The sequence below is a fragment of the Peromyscus californicus genome, unplaced genomic scaffold (assembly GCF_007827085.1).
Source record: "Peromyscus californicus insignis strain IS unplaced genomic scaffold, ASM782708v3 Scaffold_3__1_contigs__length_106647218, whole genome shotgun sequence".
Lineage (NCBI taxonomy): Eukaryota > Metazoa > Chordata > Mammalia > Rodentia > Cricetidae > Peromyscus > Peromyscus californicus.
Genome location: NW_026294551.1, coordinates 48,678,187 through 48,693,154, shown reverse-complemented (window position 1 = coordinate 48,693,154; position 14,968 = coordinate 48,678,187). Strand labels below are relative to the sequence as shown.

The 14,968-nt window shown below is 46.7% G+C and overlaps 1 protein-coding gene across 13 annotated transcripts in view; it reads right to left on the bottom strand.

Moving 5' to 3' along the window:
- Rap1gap2 (RAP1 GTPase activating protein 2) overlaps positions 1 to 14,968 on the bottom strand; it is a 230,443-nt gene that overhangs the window by 60,394 nt on the left and 155,081 nt on the right. The gene's annotated exons all lie outside the window — the stretch shown is intronic.

Genomic DNA, 14,968 nt, shown 5'->3' with positions numbered 1-14,968 from the left:
ACCTTCCCAGACCTTCCACCTACTTTGTTATCACCTGCATAAACTCCAGGGGGAAATAAAGGAACAAGGAAGCTGATGAGATTGTTAAAGGAACACAGGAGTCCCGAGAAGTCCCCCACTCACCACGCCAACACCACTGCCCACATCTGAACCCTGGCATCTGTGAGGCAATGAGTGCCCAGAGCAGACAGTCCCCAGATGAGAGAGACGAGGTAACAGTGATGGGGGAGAACGCACACATTCCCATCACTCCTTCATGCACAGACACAGCCACCCAACACTCTCCGGGCTCTGCAGGCATCAGCGAGCTAGCTAGAGCAGCCTGTGGCCCCGCTGCCCTTGGAATCCTTCAGAAGGGAACCACCAATGGGAAAGACGTCTGGGGAGTCACCTAGAGAGACTCACTCCTGCTTCAGGTGCCAATTGTCTATCAGACTAAAGCAGGCCTCCTAAAGAGGCAGAAAGTCTGCAACCTATAGTAATTTAGGATATGCATTCTGGAACCTGACATATTAATGTACAAGAGCAGGTCTGAGGCACCCACACCCAACACCCATGACCAGAGTAGCCACCAAACATCCAGACTCCAAGCCCGCCCTTTCTACTCTCTTTAGGTACAAGCCACACACTATTCTTTTAACTCCAGTCTCCAGGACACTGGGACTGCCAGACAGAGGGCTTACCCAAATCAATAAAGACATGGGAGAAGACAACAGAAAAAGCCAGTGTTTGTTTAAATAGACTCCTGACCCAGCAGCTACACCCAAGAAAAAAATCCATATCCTAACACATGTACACTGTGCCAAGCACTCATAAAAATAGTCGTCACTGCATTGATTATAACAGTAAAAAACAAAAACAACTTCAATGCTAATCTATTTAAAAAATGGCTAGACTAAGATACATCCATAGACTAAAAATGCAAATACCATATACAACTGTATGCCAATAAAACTAAATAACTTACATGAAATGGACAGATTCACAGGAAACCACAAACTACAAAAACTGACTCAGAAAGAAACAGAAAGTCTAAAAAAAAAAGTGTAACAAATATTGATTTAAAAATTACCCACAAAGAAAGGCCCAGGGCCAGATGGCTTCAACTGTACATTCTACCAAATATTTAAATAAGAATGAATACTAATCATCATGATCTCTGTGAAAATACAGCTCCCAGACTAGGAGACTTTGTTTGCAAGCCGTGTGTCTGATAAGGGATTGTACATAGAATATGTAAAGAACACAAGCAATCCAATAATAAAATAAGGCAAACAGCTCCATTTAAAAACAGCACATGCGTGGCTGGGGAAATGGCTCCGCAGGTAAAGGGCTTTCTGTGCAAGTGTGAGGACTAGATGTCGGATCCCCCAGAACCCACCTAAAAGCACAGTGAGAGTGGAAACCTACCAGTAATCCTGGGGCACAGGAGGCAGAGACAGGGAATCCTCAAAGCCAGCTAGACTAGTTGAATCATGAGCTCTGAGCCTTCAATGAGAGACCCTTCCTCTATACAGAAAGTGGAGAGCAATTAAGAAAGATACCAGACATCGGCCTTGGGCCTCCACAGGCGTGTGTAGACATATGTGAACACGGATATGCACCATATATACAAAAAACACAAATATATACCACATACATATATTCAAGAAAGCAAATGTTTGTAGAGACATACCCCTCCCCTGAGAAGAGACACAGATGGACAGGAAATACAGGAGAAGACATTCTGCATCATTAACCATCAGGAAATGGAGCAACACCACAATGAGACTCCACTCACATTGCTCAGGTGGCCACAACTGAAAAATGGGGAATGAAAAATCTGGGAGGAATAGGGGGAGGATCAGGGGCAAATATGATCAAAATATATTGCAGGACATTCTCAAAGAATTGAACTTTTTTTTTTTTTTTTTTTTTGGTTTTTCAAGAGGGTTTCTCTGTGTAACCCTGGCTGTCCTGAAATTCACTCTGTAGACCAGGCTGACCTCCAACTCAGAAATTCTCCTGCCTCTGCCTCCTGAGCACTGAGACTAAAGGTGTACACCACCACTGCCTGGCAAGAATTAATTATCTTTAAAAAGAATGACAGAAGAGAAATAAGGGCGTGATGACATTGGGGTCCCATGTTCTGTGGGCAGGATGTAAAATAGCACACACACTATGGAATATAACTTTCAATTCCTCAAAAAAATCAAACACAGAGCCAAGTAAGGTGGCACACACCTCTAAACCCAGCACTCAGGAGGCAAAGGCAGGAGGATCTCTGTGAGTGAAAGGTCAGTGGGGTCTGCGGGCAAGTCCCGGGCCAGCCAGGACTATACAGTAAAACCATGTTGCAAGAAAGAAAAATTAATATATAAAAATATCTATTTTCAATAAAAAAAAAGAAAAATTAAACACAGAGATGCTACCTGACCTGAAATTCTATTCCAATGTGTACACCCAAAAGAACTGAAAACAGGTACTCAAATGTTTGTACACAAGTGTGCACAGCACCATTTTCCACATTTGCCAAAAGGTTAAAAACTCCAAATGTCCACCTAGAGAATGAGTAAACAAAATGTGACATATAGATACAATGGGGTAATATTCAGTCATAAAAAGGAAAGAAGTATTGATCTGTGATATCATATAGACGAACCTTGAAAAATTACAGGTACGTGCAAAAAGATAAACACAAAAAGCTTCACAGTAGATGACTCAATCTATGAGTTTAGTGTCCAGAACACAAGTGTCTGCACAGACAGAAAGTGGGTTAGTCGCTGCTGAAGGAGGAAGGGCCAGAAGACTAGAGGATGACAGACAAGACACTGTGTTTCTCTCAGAATGATGAAAGCCTTTTATCATTCACCGTGGCGCTGGCCGCACAACTCTGTGGATACACCAAAAACATGAAGTTGTACACTCTAAATGGGTGGGCTTAGGGCATGTGAATTTTCTCAATTGAGATAGTCTTAATCCCTACACAACGTTTCAAAAAGAAAGAAACCATTTACACTGTTTGGGTAGGACATTCTCCCAGATGCATTAAGTTGTAGGGAAAGCAAGTCAAAGGACACAACATTGAATATGGTCTCATTTTTATATTAAAAACAAAAGAACATGCATAGAAAGCAAACTACCTCAAGCGATGGAAAAGTAATCATATTGAGAAGGGCAGGTGAGGGCTACTCTCCTTTTACATTTGGGCTGCTTTGCACAGCAGAACCACATCACTTCTATAAATTATTTCTGCGAGGAAAACAGAAAGACGCACAGAGGCCACGAGGCATCCACTGAAACTGACCACAGAGCAGAGGGACAAATGCCCGGCTTCCTAGTAGTTAAAGGAACAGATCCGATGAATAGTAAGACAACATTGTTCATCTATCACGTTGGCCAGTATTGGCAAGGCTATGGGGTGGCGGACACAGGATCCATAGAGGTGCGCATAGCTGGGGTGATCTTTCTAGAGGACAATTTTGTGCTCAGTTTCCAAAGTCTCAAAAATGTTCACATGCTTTTTGGTTAAAGCTGCTCTAGGGAACTGACCTTAAAAGGGTATATGAGCAACTTCCCAAGGACAGGCACCAAGGGGTGTTTACAGGTTAAAAAAAGGAAGAAAAGCCGGGCGGTGGTGGCGCATGCCTTTAATCCCAGCACTCGGGAGGCAGAGGCAGGCGGATCTCTGTGAGTTCGAGGCCAGCCTGGTCTCCAAAGCGAGTACCAGGAAAGGCGCAAAGCTACACAGAGAAACCCTGTCTCGAAAAACCAAAAAAAAAAAAAAAAAAAGGAAGAAAAAAGAAAAAGGAACTGGTGCGTGTGCCCAGAGCAGGGAGGAACAGATGATGAAAAGAGCATGCCCATACGGTCACAGCCCACAAGGGCTGGGCAAGGTAGAGCGCTTAGGAGGTGGAGGCAGGAGGCTCAAGAGCTCATGGTTATCCTCACCTACATAATGAGTGCAAGGCCTGCCTGGGATACAGGAGACCCTATCTCAGAAAAGAAAAGGTCCCACAAGAGACATCTATGTAAATTCTGCCCACACAGATTCACAGTGTGCTGTTAGGCGAGGATAAAGTGCTGGAAACAAGGAAGGAAGGCAGTCACCTTCCTTTCAGTTAAACCCAAATCGGTGTCTGCGTGTAGAAGGGCAGGTCTGAGGATAAGCGTGCACTGAGGAGGATCTTGGAAGACACAAGCTGAGATGAGATCTCAGTTAAGGCTGTTTCTTTGGCATTTTGCTCGTCAACATTTTTATAAATTGCTTTTCACATGTAATCCAGGTTTTAAAGATTTGACACATATGTGGGGACTCTGGCATACCTTTTTTTTTCTTTTTTGCTTCCCCCAAACCCAGCTTCAGGTCCACTCCCCAGCTTCATAACAAGGAGTTCCTGAGACACAAGTCACACAGTCTTCAGAGATTACAGAAAGCCCTGGATTCAAGCCAATTTATTCTCAAGTACACACTGTGTATCACTAAGATGTGTCCCTGAGTCACCCCTAAACCCAGCTCGCTCTCTGCTTATCTATCTGGTAATCAAAACCTCTTCCACAGTTCCTTCCTATGGACCACTGAACCCCAACTGATGAAACACCTTCGAGACACGGGCAGAATGCTGGAAATACCAGGAAGGATCCAGCTTCCCACCTGGTCTTTACTCTGAGATAAGGCTATGCAAGGGTATGTTGCAGGCGACCAGTCCACATTATTCAGAGGAGGTATGAAGCACTTCTTACTGGGACATCAAATGTACTTCTCTCCTGCTGTGTATCAAATAACTCCAGAGCTTGGTGCTTCTAAACCATTTATGTAGCATTCAGGAATCAAAATGCCATGTGGTGACAAGATCTAATCACTCAGTGGCCTCACTGGAGCTGGTACATCCACATGGACATCGACAGAAGGACACACTTCATCACAGGGGCCTCTCCACTAGCTGCTTGAGTGTCCTCAAAATGTGACAGCTATGTTCTCCCAGGATAAGTGGTACAAGAGAGGGGGACAGAAGAAGCTGTATCATCCTGCACCACTCAATCTGAAGTCCTACACCATCACCCCCTCTTTATCCTATTGGAAGCAATGAATAGGAAATCCAGGCCACACTTGATGGATAGGGCATTGGTTCTACCTCTTGAATAGAGACCTAGGAAAGAATATATGACGTAGTCCAGGGAAGGTGGCCCAATCAGTAAAGTGCTTGCCCCACAAACACATGGACCTGAATTCGAACCCCAAGCATCCATGTGAAAAGTGAGGTGTTGCAGCAATGTGCCTATAATCCCAACACTGGGGAGAGAGATGTATGTATCCCAGAGACACGCTGGACAGCCAGCTAGTCAACTGGAGAGCTCCAGGTTCAGTGAGAGATCGTGTCTCAAAAAAACTACGGTAGATAAGCAACTGAAGAAGACATACCTGATACAGAACTTTAGCGTGCGCATGCACACACACACACACACACACACACACACACACACACACACACACGTACAGTGTGTGTGTGATATAACTTATCACACATCAGGAACGGCTCCAGCAAAACACAGGATCCAGGCTGACCTTACAAGATCAAGAGAAGTGACTTGAGAGGAATACAGAGCACACGGTACCCAGGTACCAAGAACCAAGTGGCAAAGGTGGGAAAGGACAAGAATAAATACACACATTTGATGAGCAGGGGATGGATCAGCCCATGGCCTGAGGCCTCTGGATCGAACATCTTTAAGGTCAAATGGAAAGCACAGCTGGGATGCAGACCTGAGAGACTCTGAACACCAGGACTAGGGTTTCTTCTGCAAGGCAGAGAGCTGGTTGCAGCAGAAAGCTAGAAGGCAGCAGAGCCCGAGTCTGGGGGACAGCCATGCTGCTACTACCCAGCTACGTGGTAATGCTGTATGTTACTCTCTCGATTTCCTCCACTGAAAACTGAACCAAACAGTCCTTGGCCTCCAAGGGTCTTAGCACCCAGCCAGGGCCTGCTCCACAGCACATGCCAGCAGACAGCAGCTACATGCAGGAGTGTCAGGAAGCTGGTGGAACATACTTTCCCTTGCTGGGAGATATTCTAGCAGCTTCGGGATACTTTGTGTTTCATGACTCCAGGAGTCTCCCCACAGATGGTGTTTCTGGATGACTGCTGCAAACGTGTGCCCCATGGCCCCGGGGCTGGCATGGAAGGTAAGAAGAGCCGTGATTCACCCTCAGCTGTGAGTAACACACCAGGTGGAAGATTCCTTTGTGGACAATACTCAGGAGCAGAAACCAGCCAATGCAAGCTGGCCTCCACTGGGCTGGCCCGACTTCTCAGTGACTCGCTGCACTTTCCAATGGGACAATTCCACCCTTGGCAAGGAGCAGGTCTCCCTTTCCACCCAGAAGCAAGGTGACTCAGGCCATCCTGGAACTACACGGCAGCCATTTAGACCCACCCTCATCTCTCTGAGAAGGCTCCGCCCACTCAAGGGCATGCAACTTCATAAATGCTTGATGACTTCCTAGCAGTTTCCCATATGTCCTGTAGGACAGATGGAAGCCCTGGCTGGGGCATCCTCAGGAAGGGGACCTCTTTCCACCCAGAAACCAGCCCCCTGGATTTCACTGAGGAATGTGATCCAATAGCAGTGTCAGCTCAGCTGTCTGTTTTATTATTAGCAACAACTGCTACCACCCAAATCGAAGCCGTGGCCAGCATTTCCCCCTGGGCTCTGCTTTCACAAGCAGTCAATTAGGCCTTGAAATAATCACAGAAGCAGCCCCGCCAGGGAAGTCACAGGCTGGGCCCCAGGGTTCCATCCCGTTCAATCCCTGTCCTCTTCACCTCCCAATATAGAAACCGTCTGGTCTTCCCTCTGGAGGGCAAAGAGAGTCCTTGGGGAAGGTGATTCGGGAGGAGGTTGCGGGGAGCAGGAACAGGCATGGACAGGAACTGCAGGGAGCCATTTGGGTTTAGGAAATCTCAAGAAATCATGCCTGCGCTCCCTCTTGCCAGTTCCCTGCTGCCCAGGGAGTGGAGAAGCGGAAGTGATGGATAGAAGATGGCATTTGTATGAGACAGTTGTTCCCTAGTGTCTGCACAGGACTGCTTCCAGGACCCTCTACAGATACCAAAATCCACAGATGCTCAAGGCCTTTATATGAAATGCCATAGTATTTACATATAAACTACGTGTGTCCTCCCATGTACTTTAAATCTGTTCTGCATTATTCATAATGTCTAATGCAATGTAAATGTTATGTAAATGGGAAGGGACATGTGTATGTGATCAATATAGACATGTGCTCTTGAGCTCTGTGTGTGTGTGCAAGCGCGCGTGTGTGTGTGCATGTGTGTGCGTGTGCGCGTGCGCGTGCGCGTGCGCGTGCGTGTGCGTGTGCGTGTGCGTGTGTGTGTGTGTGTGTGTGTGTGCACCCTAGAGATTGAACTGAGTCTTGCACATGCTAGGCAAGCTCTCTACCACTAAACTCTATCCCCAGTTTTCAACAGGTTTTATTTTGAGACAGGGTCTCACTACTGGGTTGCCCAAGCTAGCCCTGAACTCATTCTGCAGTTTGACCTTGTGATCCTCCTGCCCTGTCTCCTGATCAGCTGGGATTACATGTGGACAGTATCAGATCCAGCCAGACATAAGCTTTTATTTGAACACTCTTGATCCAAGGTGAGCTACGCCTGTGGCTGCAAATCCTGTGGGTCTAACTGTAGAAGACAATCACGGCAGCCCATTTCACCCTCTTGTGCCCTGCCTGCCTCCCTCAGCCCAGGGGAGCTCTCCATTGGTATGACTTCTCCCTACGGACAGACAGCCAATTTATTTTTCTCTTTTATGTCTAGCCGTGCGGCCTCTACCAACATTCTCCCTCCTCACTACTGTTCTCATCCCACTTGGAGAAGTGATACCCTCCACCACCCACCTGCCTACTCAGCATGTGCCTGTTGAGCAGCCTGCCCCAGCTCTGCCCCACCACTCCTCTGCTTACAGAGCAGTCTTCGAGCAGTCCGGCTGTACTCCTCTCTTAGGAGTGTGCAGACCCCACACAGATGGGCAGTTCACAGAGCAGGACCCGGTACCCCGGAATGGGGCTGGCCAGAACTACAGGAGCTAGTGTGTGCACAGCACAGCCCAGCGCCCAGCACAGACTCAGTGCCCAGCAACACAGGCCTCCTTTAACCCCGCCCTCTCGATCCAGGCACAGTCTACAGGGGCAAAGGCACAGTCAATAGCAAAGACAGTTGACGAAGATGGGTGAGGAAATGTTGTGTCGCCATACAAGTCCTGCAAAAATAAAGTGGAAATGCTGGGCTCACAGTACTGAGGGAAGAGGAAACCCGGATCAGAGTGGGTTTCTAGTCTCCATAAAGAGGGTCATTTAAAAAAAACAAACAGAAAAAAGAGGGCTTGGGAGAGGACCCAATAGGTAAAAGTACTTGCCTTACAAGTGTGAGGAGTGGAGTTCAGATCCCCAGAGCCCACGTAAATGCTGAGTGGGCATGGTGGTCTGCCTGAAACCCCAAACACATGGGAGGCAGAGACAGGAATCTCAAAGCAAACTGGCTAGCTAGATTAACCAGACTGGTGAGCTCAGTGTTCAAATGAAAGACCTGGTTCAAAAATATAAGGTGGAGAGTAACTGAAGACATTGGACTTCAACTTCTGGTCTCTGCATGCACACTTATGCTTGCGCACATGCGCGTGTGGGCACGCACACACACATATACACACACACACACATATACACACACTTGCACCCACATTCATATATGCACCCAAGGACATGCATGGGTGCACACACAGACACACACACACACACCACATATACATACCCCCAAACACATGTACACACACATACACATAAAAGAAAAGATTCTGGGAGTTTTGTCAATAGATTTTATAAATCTGGGAGAACCAAACAGCAGAACACACACACCCTTACAAGGCGTCAGATGTGCCCCATAGCTGCCTGAGCATCAAGTATACCATGCCATCCCGTTCTGCTGCTGCTTCAGAAGTCCCCACACACAAGACAGTCGGGATAGAGGACCAGGGCTAATGACCTGGTTGCTAGGCCTCCTTCTTGGGCCGAGATGTCAGGTGCTGAATGTGTAACTAAAGGCTCTTCTGAGAAAGACAAGAACAAAGCAAACTGAGGAAACTTAGGCTTTGCAGTGGCCAGGACTGAGTCCTCGGGATTGCTAGAATTAGTCCAGATTCTAGATAGCCCAAAACTCCTGCTCCACAGAGTTATCTGTCCCCTGACCACATACTGCACTCCTCACCAGGGACAGCCAACTCTATCTCCTTCCAGAATAAAGTCTTGTCCCCGCTCCCCCAAGTGTCACTACCCCCCACTAAAGCATCTGCATGCTTCTCATTCCTATCCTTAACTCACCCGCCCCACCAGCCCACACGGGGCCAGCTCCTCTGCTGTTAAAGGAACTCCTTCACTGTGCCACTGGGGTCTGGACCCTGCAGTAGTTGAAACAACAAAACCACCTGGAAGATCCGTTAAAATGCAGCTTCCTTACTTTCAAGCCCAAGCGTTTCTGATCCTTTGCCAGGTAAGTTGCATTTCTAACAAGTTATCGGGCGGCCACAGACCTATGAACCGTGTTTAAGGAGGAAAGCGTGTAGAAGGGACCATTCCTGAGCAGAGAGACCAGAGAAGAAATGGAACACGATGCAGAAGGGTGGGAAGGTGATAAGGGTTTCATATAGAGAACATCTTGAAGATTAGGCAGACATGTTAAACCCCTGAGACACGACTCAGAGACCCAAAAGCCCATCAGATAGCAGCAGCCAGGCCATGAAAGAGGAAATGGTAAGAGGCTGAATTGAAACTGTAAAAGCTCTGGACAAGAAAGTCCAAGACACATGGCTCCACAGTGAATTCCACCAACCACTTAAAGAGGAGTTCAAACCAATCTTCTGAAACTCTCCAAAATACAAGAGAGAGGAATACTTCCCGCCCCAATCCCCGAGACCTGAATGACCAACATCAGATAAAAGAAAGTCACAGGCCAAAAACTCTACAGGACATAGAAGCAAAAATCCTCAGCAAAATACCCGAAGACCAAATCCAACAGCATATTAATTATATACCATATTGGTGTCATTCCAGAAATGCAAACTTGGTTCTATGCAAGAAAATTTAGCATATGACATTAATAGAAGAGGAAAAAATAATTGTTTCAATTGATGCAGAAGTACTTGACAAAACCCAATAAATACACTTTCAAGATGAAAAATACTCCGAGGCCTGGAGCTTCCCAAAACAGCACAGGCTATCGCCATTCTTCTTGGCTGGCCACCACAGCTAGATAGCAAGGTCCTACTGCTGAAGACACCACACACTTCAGTGGTAAGACATGGAGAAATCAAGCTGGAACACTGGTCTGCACAGCTACCTTCCTGCCGGGTAACCTTCATAGTGCTGGAAGGGGCTATGCAGCTCCCGGGTGACGGGGGAGTCACCCACGGACTTACTCCAGGTGGACCGTGCATACTACAATACTGACTTCACCTGCAAGGTGTGCCTAGTGATGCGATGGTGGCTGTGAGAGGGGTAACCAACACCTTCCAGCTTGGATGTGGGGCCTGCTCCACAGAAGGGAATCCACACCTGGTACTGTACACTTAGTCAAATGCCCACATCTGGGGAAGTCATAAGCCACAGGAGAGATCTGCTACTTTGACTTTGCCAAATGGACATATTGCCAAACTGCCTTCTAAATAGTATTTGTTGGTACACATTGTTCTCGACCTTGGTCAAAGAAACTTCCTTCTGCAGTAAGCATCACAGACTCAGAACGGCTCAGAGCGCTGAGAATAAAGTGACAAAGTGTTCAGCTCTAAATGGGACATTTATATCAACCCCTCCCCCGCCCCCAGCAGGCTGCTCAGCAAACACTGAAGAAGAAGCAGTGGAAGGAATGTAACAGCTGGAAGATGGGAGAGAAGCACTGAGAGATGTGGCCTCTGGATATGATATGGTCACACACTCACGCACTCACAGCGGCTACGGTTACCTGCACAAGACCTGTACAAGACCAAGCCAGTCAACATTCTAGCACAGACCTGAGAGAGGTGCAGGAAGTTGTTCCCCCACTACTGGGGGAAAGGGAGTACTTTTCTTCGGTTGCCCACACCCATGCCCATGTAGACAGCACCAACTGGACTTGCAAGCACATGGACCTCAGTTTGATCCCCTAAAACTCATGTAAATAAAGCTAGACATGTAATCCCAGTGCCAGGGAGACAGAGACAGGCAGATCCTTGGGGTGCACTAGCCAGCAAGTATAGACTACTCTGTAAGTTCCAGGCCAATGGGAGATGCTGTCTCAAAAAACAAGGTGGACTGTGACCCGAGAACAGCTGGGACTGTCCTCCAACCTCCACGTGAGTGCACTTAGAAAGCAGAATGAAGAACTTCCTCACCACAGCAAAGGGTATGTTCTTACGAACCAAGAGCCATGAGCACACCGGATGGCGAGTGTGAAGGCCTTCTTACTGAGCTTAGAACAAGACTCATGTGCCTGCTGTCACCACCCCTGTTCAGAATGCTAGGGTTGTAGCCAGAGTCAAGAAAGAAGCTTCCACAATGAAGAAAGAAATGAAACTAGCTTCCTATGGCACGATCCTCTCAGGCAGCCAAAATGAAGAGAAAATAAAAAGGGGGGGGGGGATGCTCTGGAGCTAATACATGAAGCCAGCAAAACTGCAGGGTGAAGAAAACCAGTTGTGTTTCTCTACGCTAGCAATGAACAAAGTGAAAAGGAAAACATAAAAATAACTCCAAGCTCGGCCACCTAAAAAAGAGCAATACACCTAGGAACAAATTCAAGCAAAAGACTTGAGACTGGAAACTGAAGACACTAAATTAATGGAATGGCATTCCATGTTCATGGACAGGAAGACTTGACAATGTTAATATGCGTGGCAGTCTGAAAGAAAATGGCCTCCAAAGGAAGTGGCATGATTAGGAGGTGTGGCTTTGTTGGAGTGGGTGTGGCCTTGTTGGAAGAAATGTATCACTGTGGGGGTGGACTTTGAGGTCTCATATATGCTCAAGCCACACCCAGTGTCTCAGTTCACTTCCTGTTGCCTTGGGATCAAGATGTAGAATTCTCCAGCACCATGTCTGTCTGCACACCACCACACTCCCAGCCACTAGGCTCCCTGCCATGATGATAATGGGTTAAACCTCTGAAACTATAAGCTGCCACCACAATTAAATGTTTTCCCTTTTAAGAGTTGCCATGCTCATGGTGTCTCTTCACAGCAATAGAAACCCTAACTAAGACAGTATGTATTACTAAGTCTGAAATGGCCCCCAAAGGTTCATGTTTAAGCACCTGTTTCCCAGCTGTGTGGCTATTTGAAGACTGTGGGTCCTCTAAGAGATGGGGCCTGACTGGCAGAGGTCATAAGGGGCAGTCTTTGAAGGTTACATCTGCTTCTAGTTCCAGCCTGTTTTTCTGTTTCCTGGTCTATGATGACTTGTAAAGAGCCCTCTGCCACAGGCTCTTGCCCCTGTGTCTACCTTGCCACAGTGAACTTGAATTCCTCTGAGACCATGAGGCAAGACAAACCATTCTGCCCTGAAGTTGTTTCTGTCACAGCAATAAGGAGCCAACCTAGACAGTGAATACCAAACAAAGCAGTGTACATATTTTAACACAGTCCCTAGAAGAATCCTGGCCACTATAGAAGCTAAAAAAGATGACCCTAAATTTGATATGGAAATTTAAGGAACCCAAAATAGTTAACACAGCCTTTTAACATGGGATCTGGAGATCAAACTCAGGTCCTCAGAACTGCTCTTCATTGAAATGGCTCTCTCCCCAGCCCTGGTTTTTGCACTATTTAAGTTTCCTAAGTGACCTCCATATTGTTTTCCATAGCAGCCGCTCCATCTCACATTCCCACCAGGAGTCTTACAGGAGTCCCAGTATTGCTCACCAATACTTACTATCTTTGGGACGTTTTTTAGTTCTAGCTCCGCTATGGAGCAGGAGATACTATCTCACTGTGGGTCTATATGTGTTTTTTCTGACAGTTAATGGTACTGAATACCTTTCACGTGCTTGTTGGCCATTGGAATGTCTTTCTTGAAGAAATGACTTTTAAAATCTTTAGCTTACTTCTCAAGTATATAAATTGGCCTATCTTTTTTTTAATTCACATGTGTGCGTGTGTGTGCATGTGTGTGTGTGTATGCATGTTTAAGTGTGAGTGTATGCCACATAAGTATGTGGATGAATGCAGAGACCAGAAGAGGGCATCAGATCCCCTGGAGCGGGAGTTACAGGTGGTTGTGAGCTGCCTGATGTGGGTGCTGGGACTCGAACTCTGGTCCTCTGAAAAAGCCGTAATCTCTCCTCCTAACTATTGGGCCATCTCTCCCGCCCCCACGGCCTCCTATCTTTTATGTAGTTTGTAAATATTTTCCCACTCTACAGTGTGCCTTTTCCCTCTGTTATTTCTTTTGCTGTACAGAAACACGATTACTGCATTCCTACAAAATATCTAGAAAGCAGACAGGCTGGTGGTTGCCAGGGGCTGGGGGTGGTGAGTGGAACGGGCGGGGAGTAACTGTCGAGGGGCGTTTATTTGAGGATGGCGAAAATAAAATATTTTGGAACTAGATAGAGGTGGCAGTTCTACAATATTGTGACCTTATGAAATGCCAACAAATTGTTTACTTTAAAATGATTAACTTCATGTTATATAAATTTCACCTCGATTTTTTTTTTAATGGAATGGAGGAGTAAGACAGCGCTGAAGTATCGAAAGAGAGAGCCACTGCTCTTATCTCTGGAGAAGCTGCCAAGTAGAAAGGCAAGCTCGGTGTAGCCGGGGTTCTCAAGATTAGACAGAAATCCAGATTTTTATGTAAGCTCTCTCAGTCTTTACACATTGGTAATCAACTCATTATTAATCAACTAAGTGTTTAAAAACCATCTCTGCATGGGTGGAACATACTAAATTTAGAAGCCAAATCAGCCCACAAAACATAGTATCACACTCCGTTCTGGACAATATGGAGCCGTTGAATATTCCTAATTTGGAAACTTAGACAATATAAGGAATCTCGGGGTGTCCTCTCTTGGGACTCTTGAAATGTGCCAGCACTGGGTACTAATCATGCACTTCACAACAGCACCCACACTCCTCTTCCTCACAACCATTGGGAGTGGGGGGAAGGGTCTGCTACCAAGCTGGAGACTTTGAGAAGTCAAGCAGCTTTCCAAAAGTGAGCATTTTTAAATAAGGCAGAAGCAGGATCAAGACAAACCGCACCTACATTTGCCAAGTCAACATCTCACCCGAATGCCGGCATCTCAAAATTAACAAGGCCAGAATGGAACTCTCATTAAATTTTTCCTTCCAAAACCTTCATCCACCAGCCTCGCCATCATAATGAGTAGTAGACAAAGGGTTTTTGTGTTTTCTTTTGTTTTTTGTTTGTTAGTTTTGGGTTTTTTTTATTGTTTGTTTGGGTTTTTTTTTTTGGGGGGGGGTTGGTCTTTCAAGGCAGGGTTTCTCTGTGTAATAGTCCTGGCTGTCCTGGAACTTGCCCTGTAGATCAGGCTGGTCTTGAACTCACAGAGATCTCCCTGCCTCTGCCTCCAGAGTGCTGGGATTAAAGGCGTGTGCCACCACCACCAGCTGACAAAGGGTTTTCTAAGAGTCACCCTCCATCCCCACATTTGCTCATCCCCCTATTCCCCCATCTTCCCATTCCCCCATCCGCCCATCCCCCCACCCCCATCTCCCCATTTCCCCATTCCCCACCCCTATGCCCCATCTCCCCATTCACCCATCCCCCATTCCCCACCACCCACCTCCCTATCCCATTCCCCCATCCCCCACTCCCCCACTCCCCCCACCTCTCTAAGCCTCCTGTAAATGCACAGCCAGTGTACATACAGATCTGACGACATCTCCTTCCACTGCCTCCATCATTTTGTCATCCCCATGGCCATCC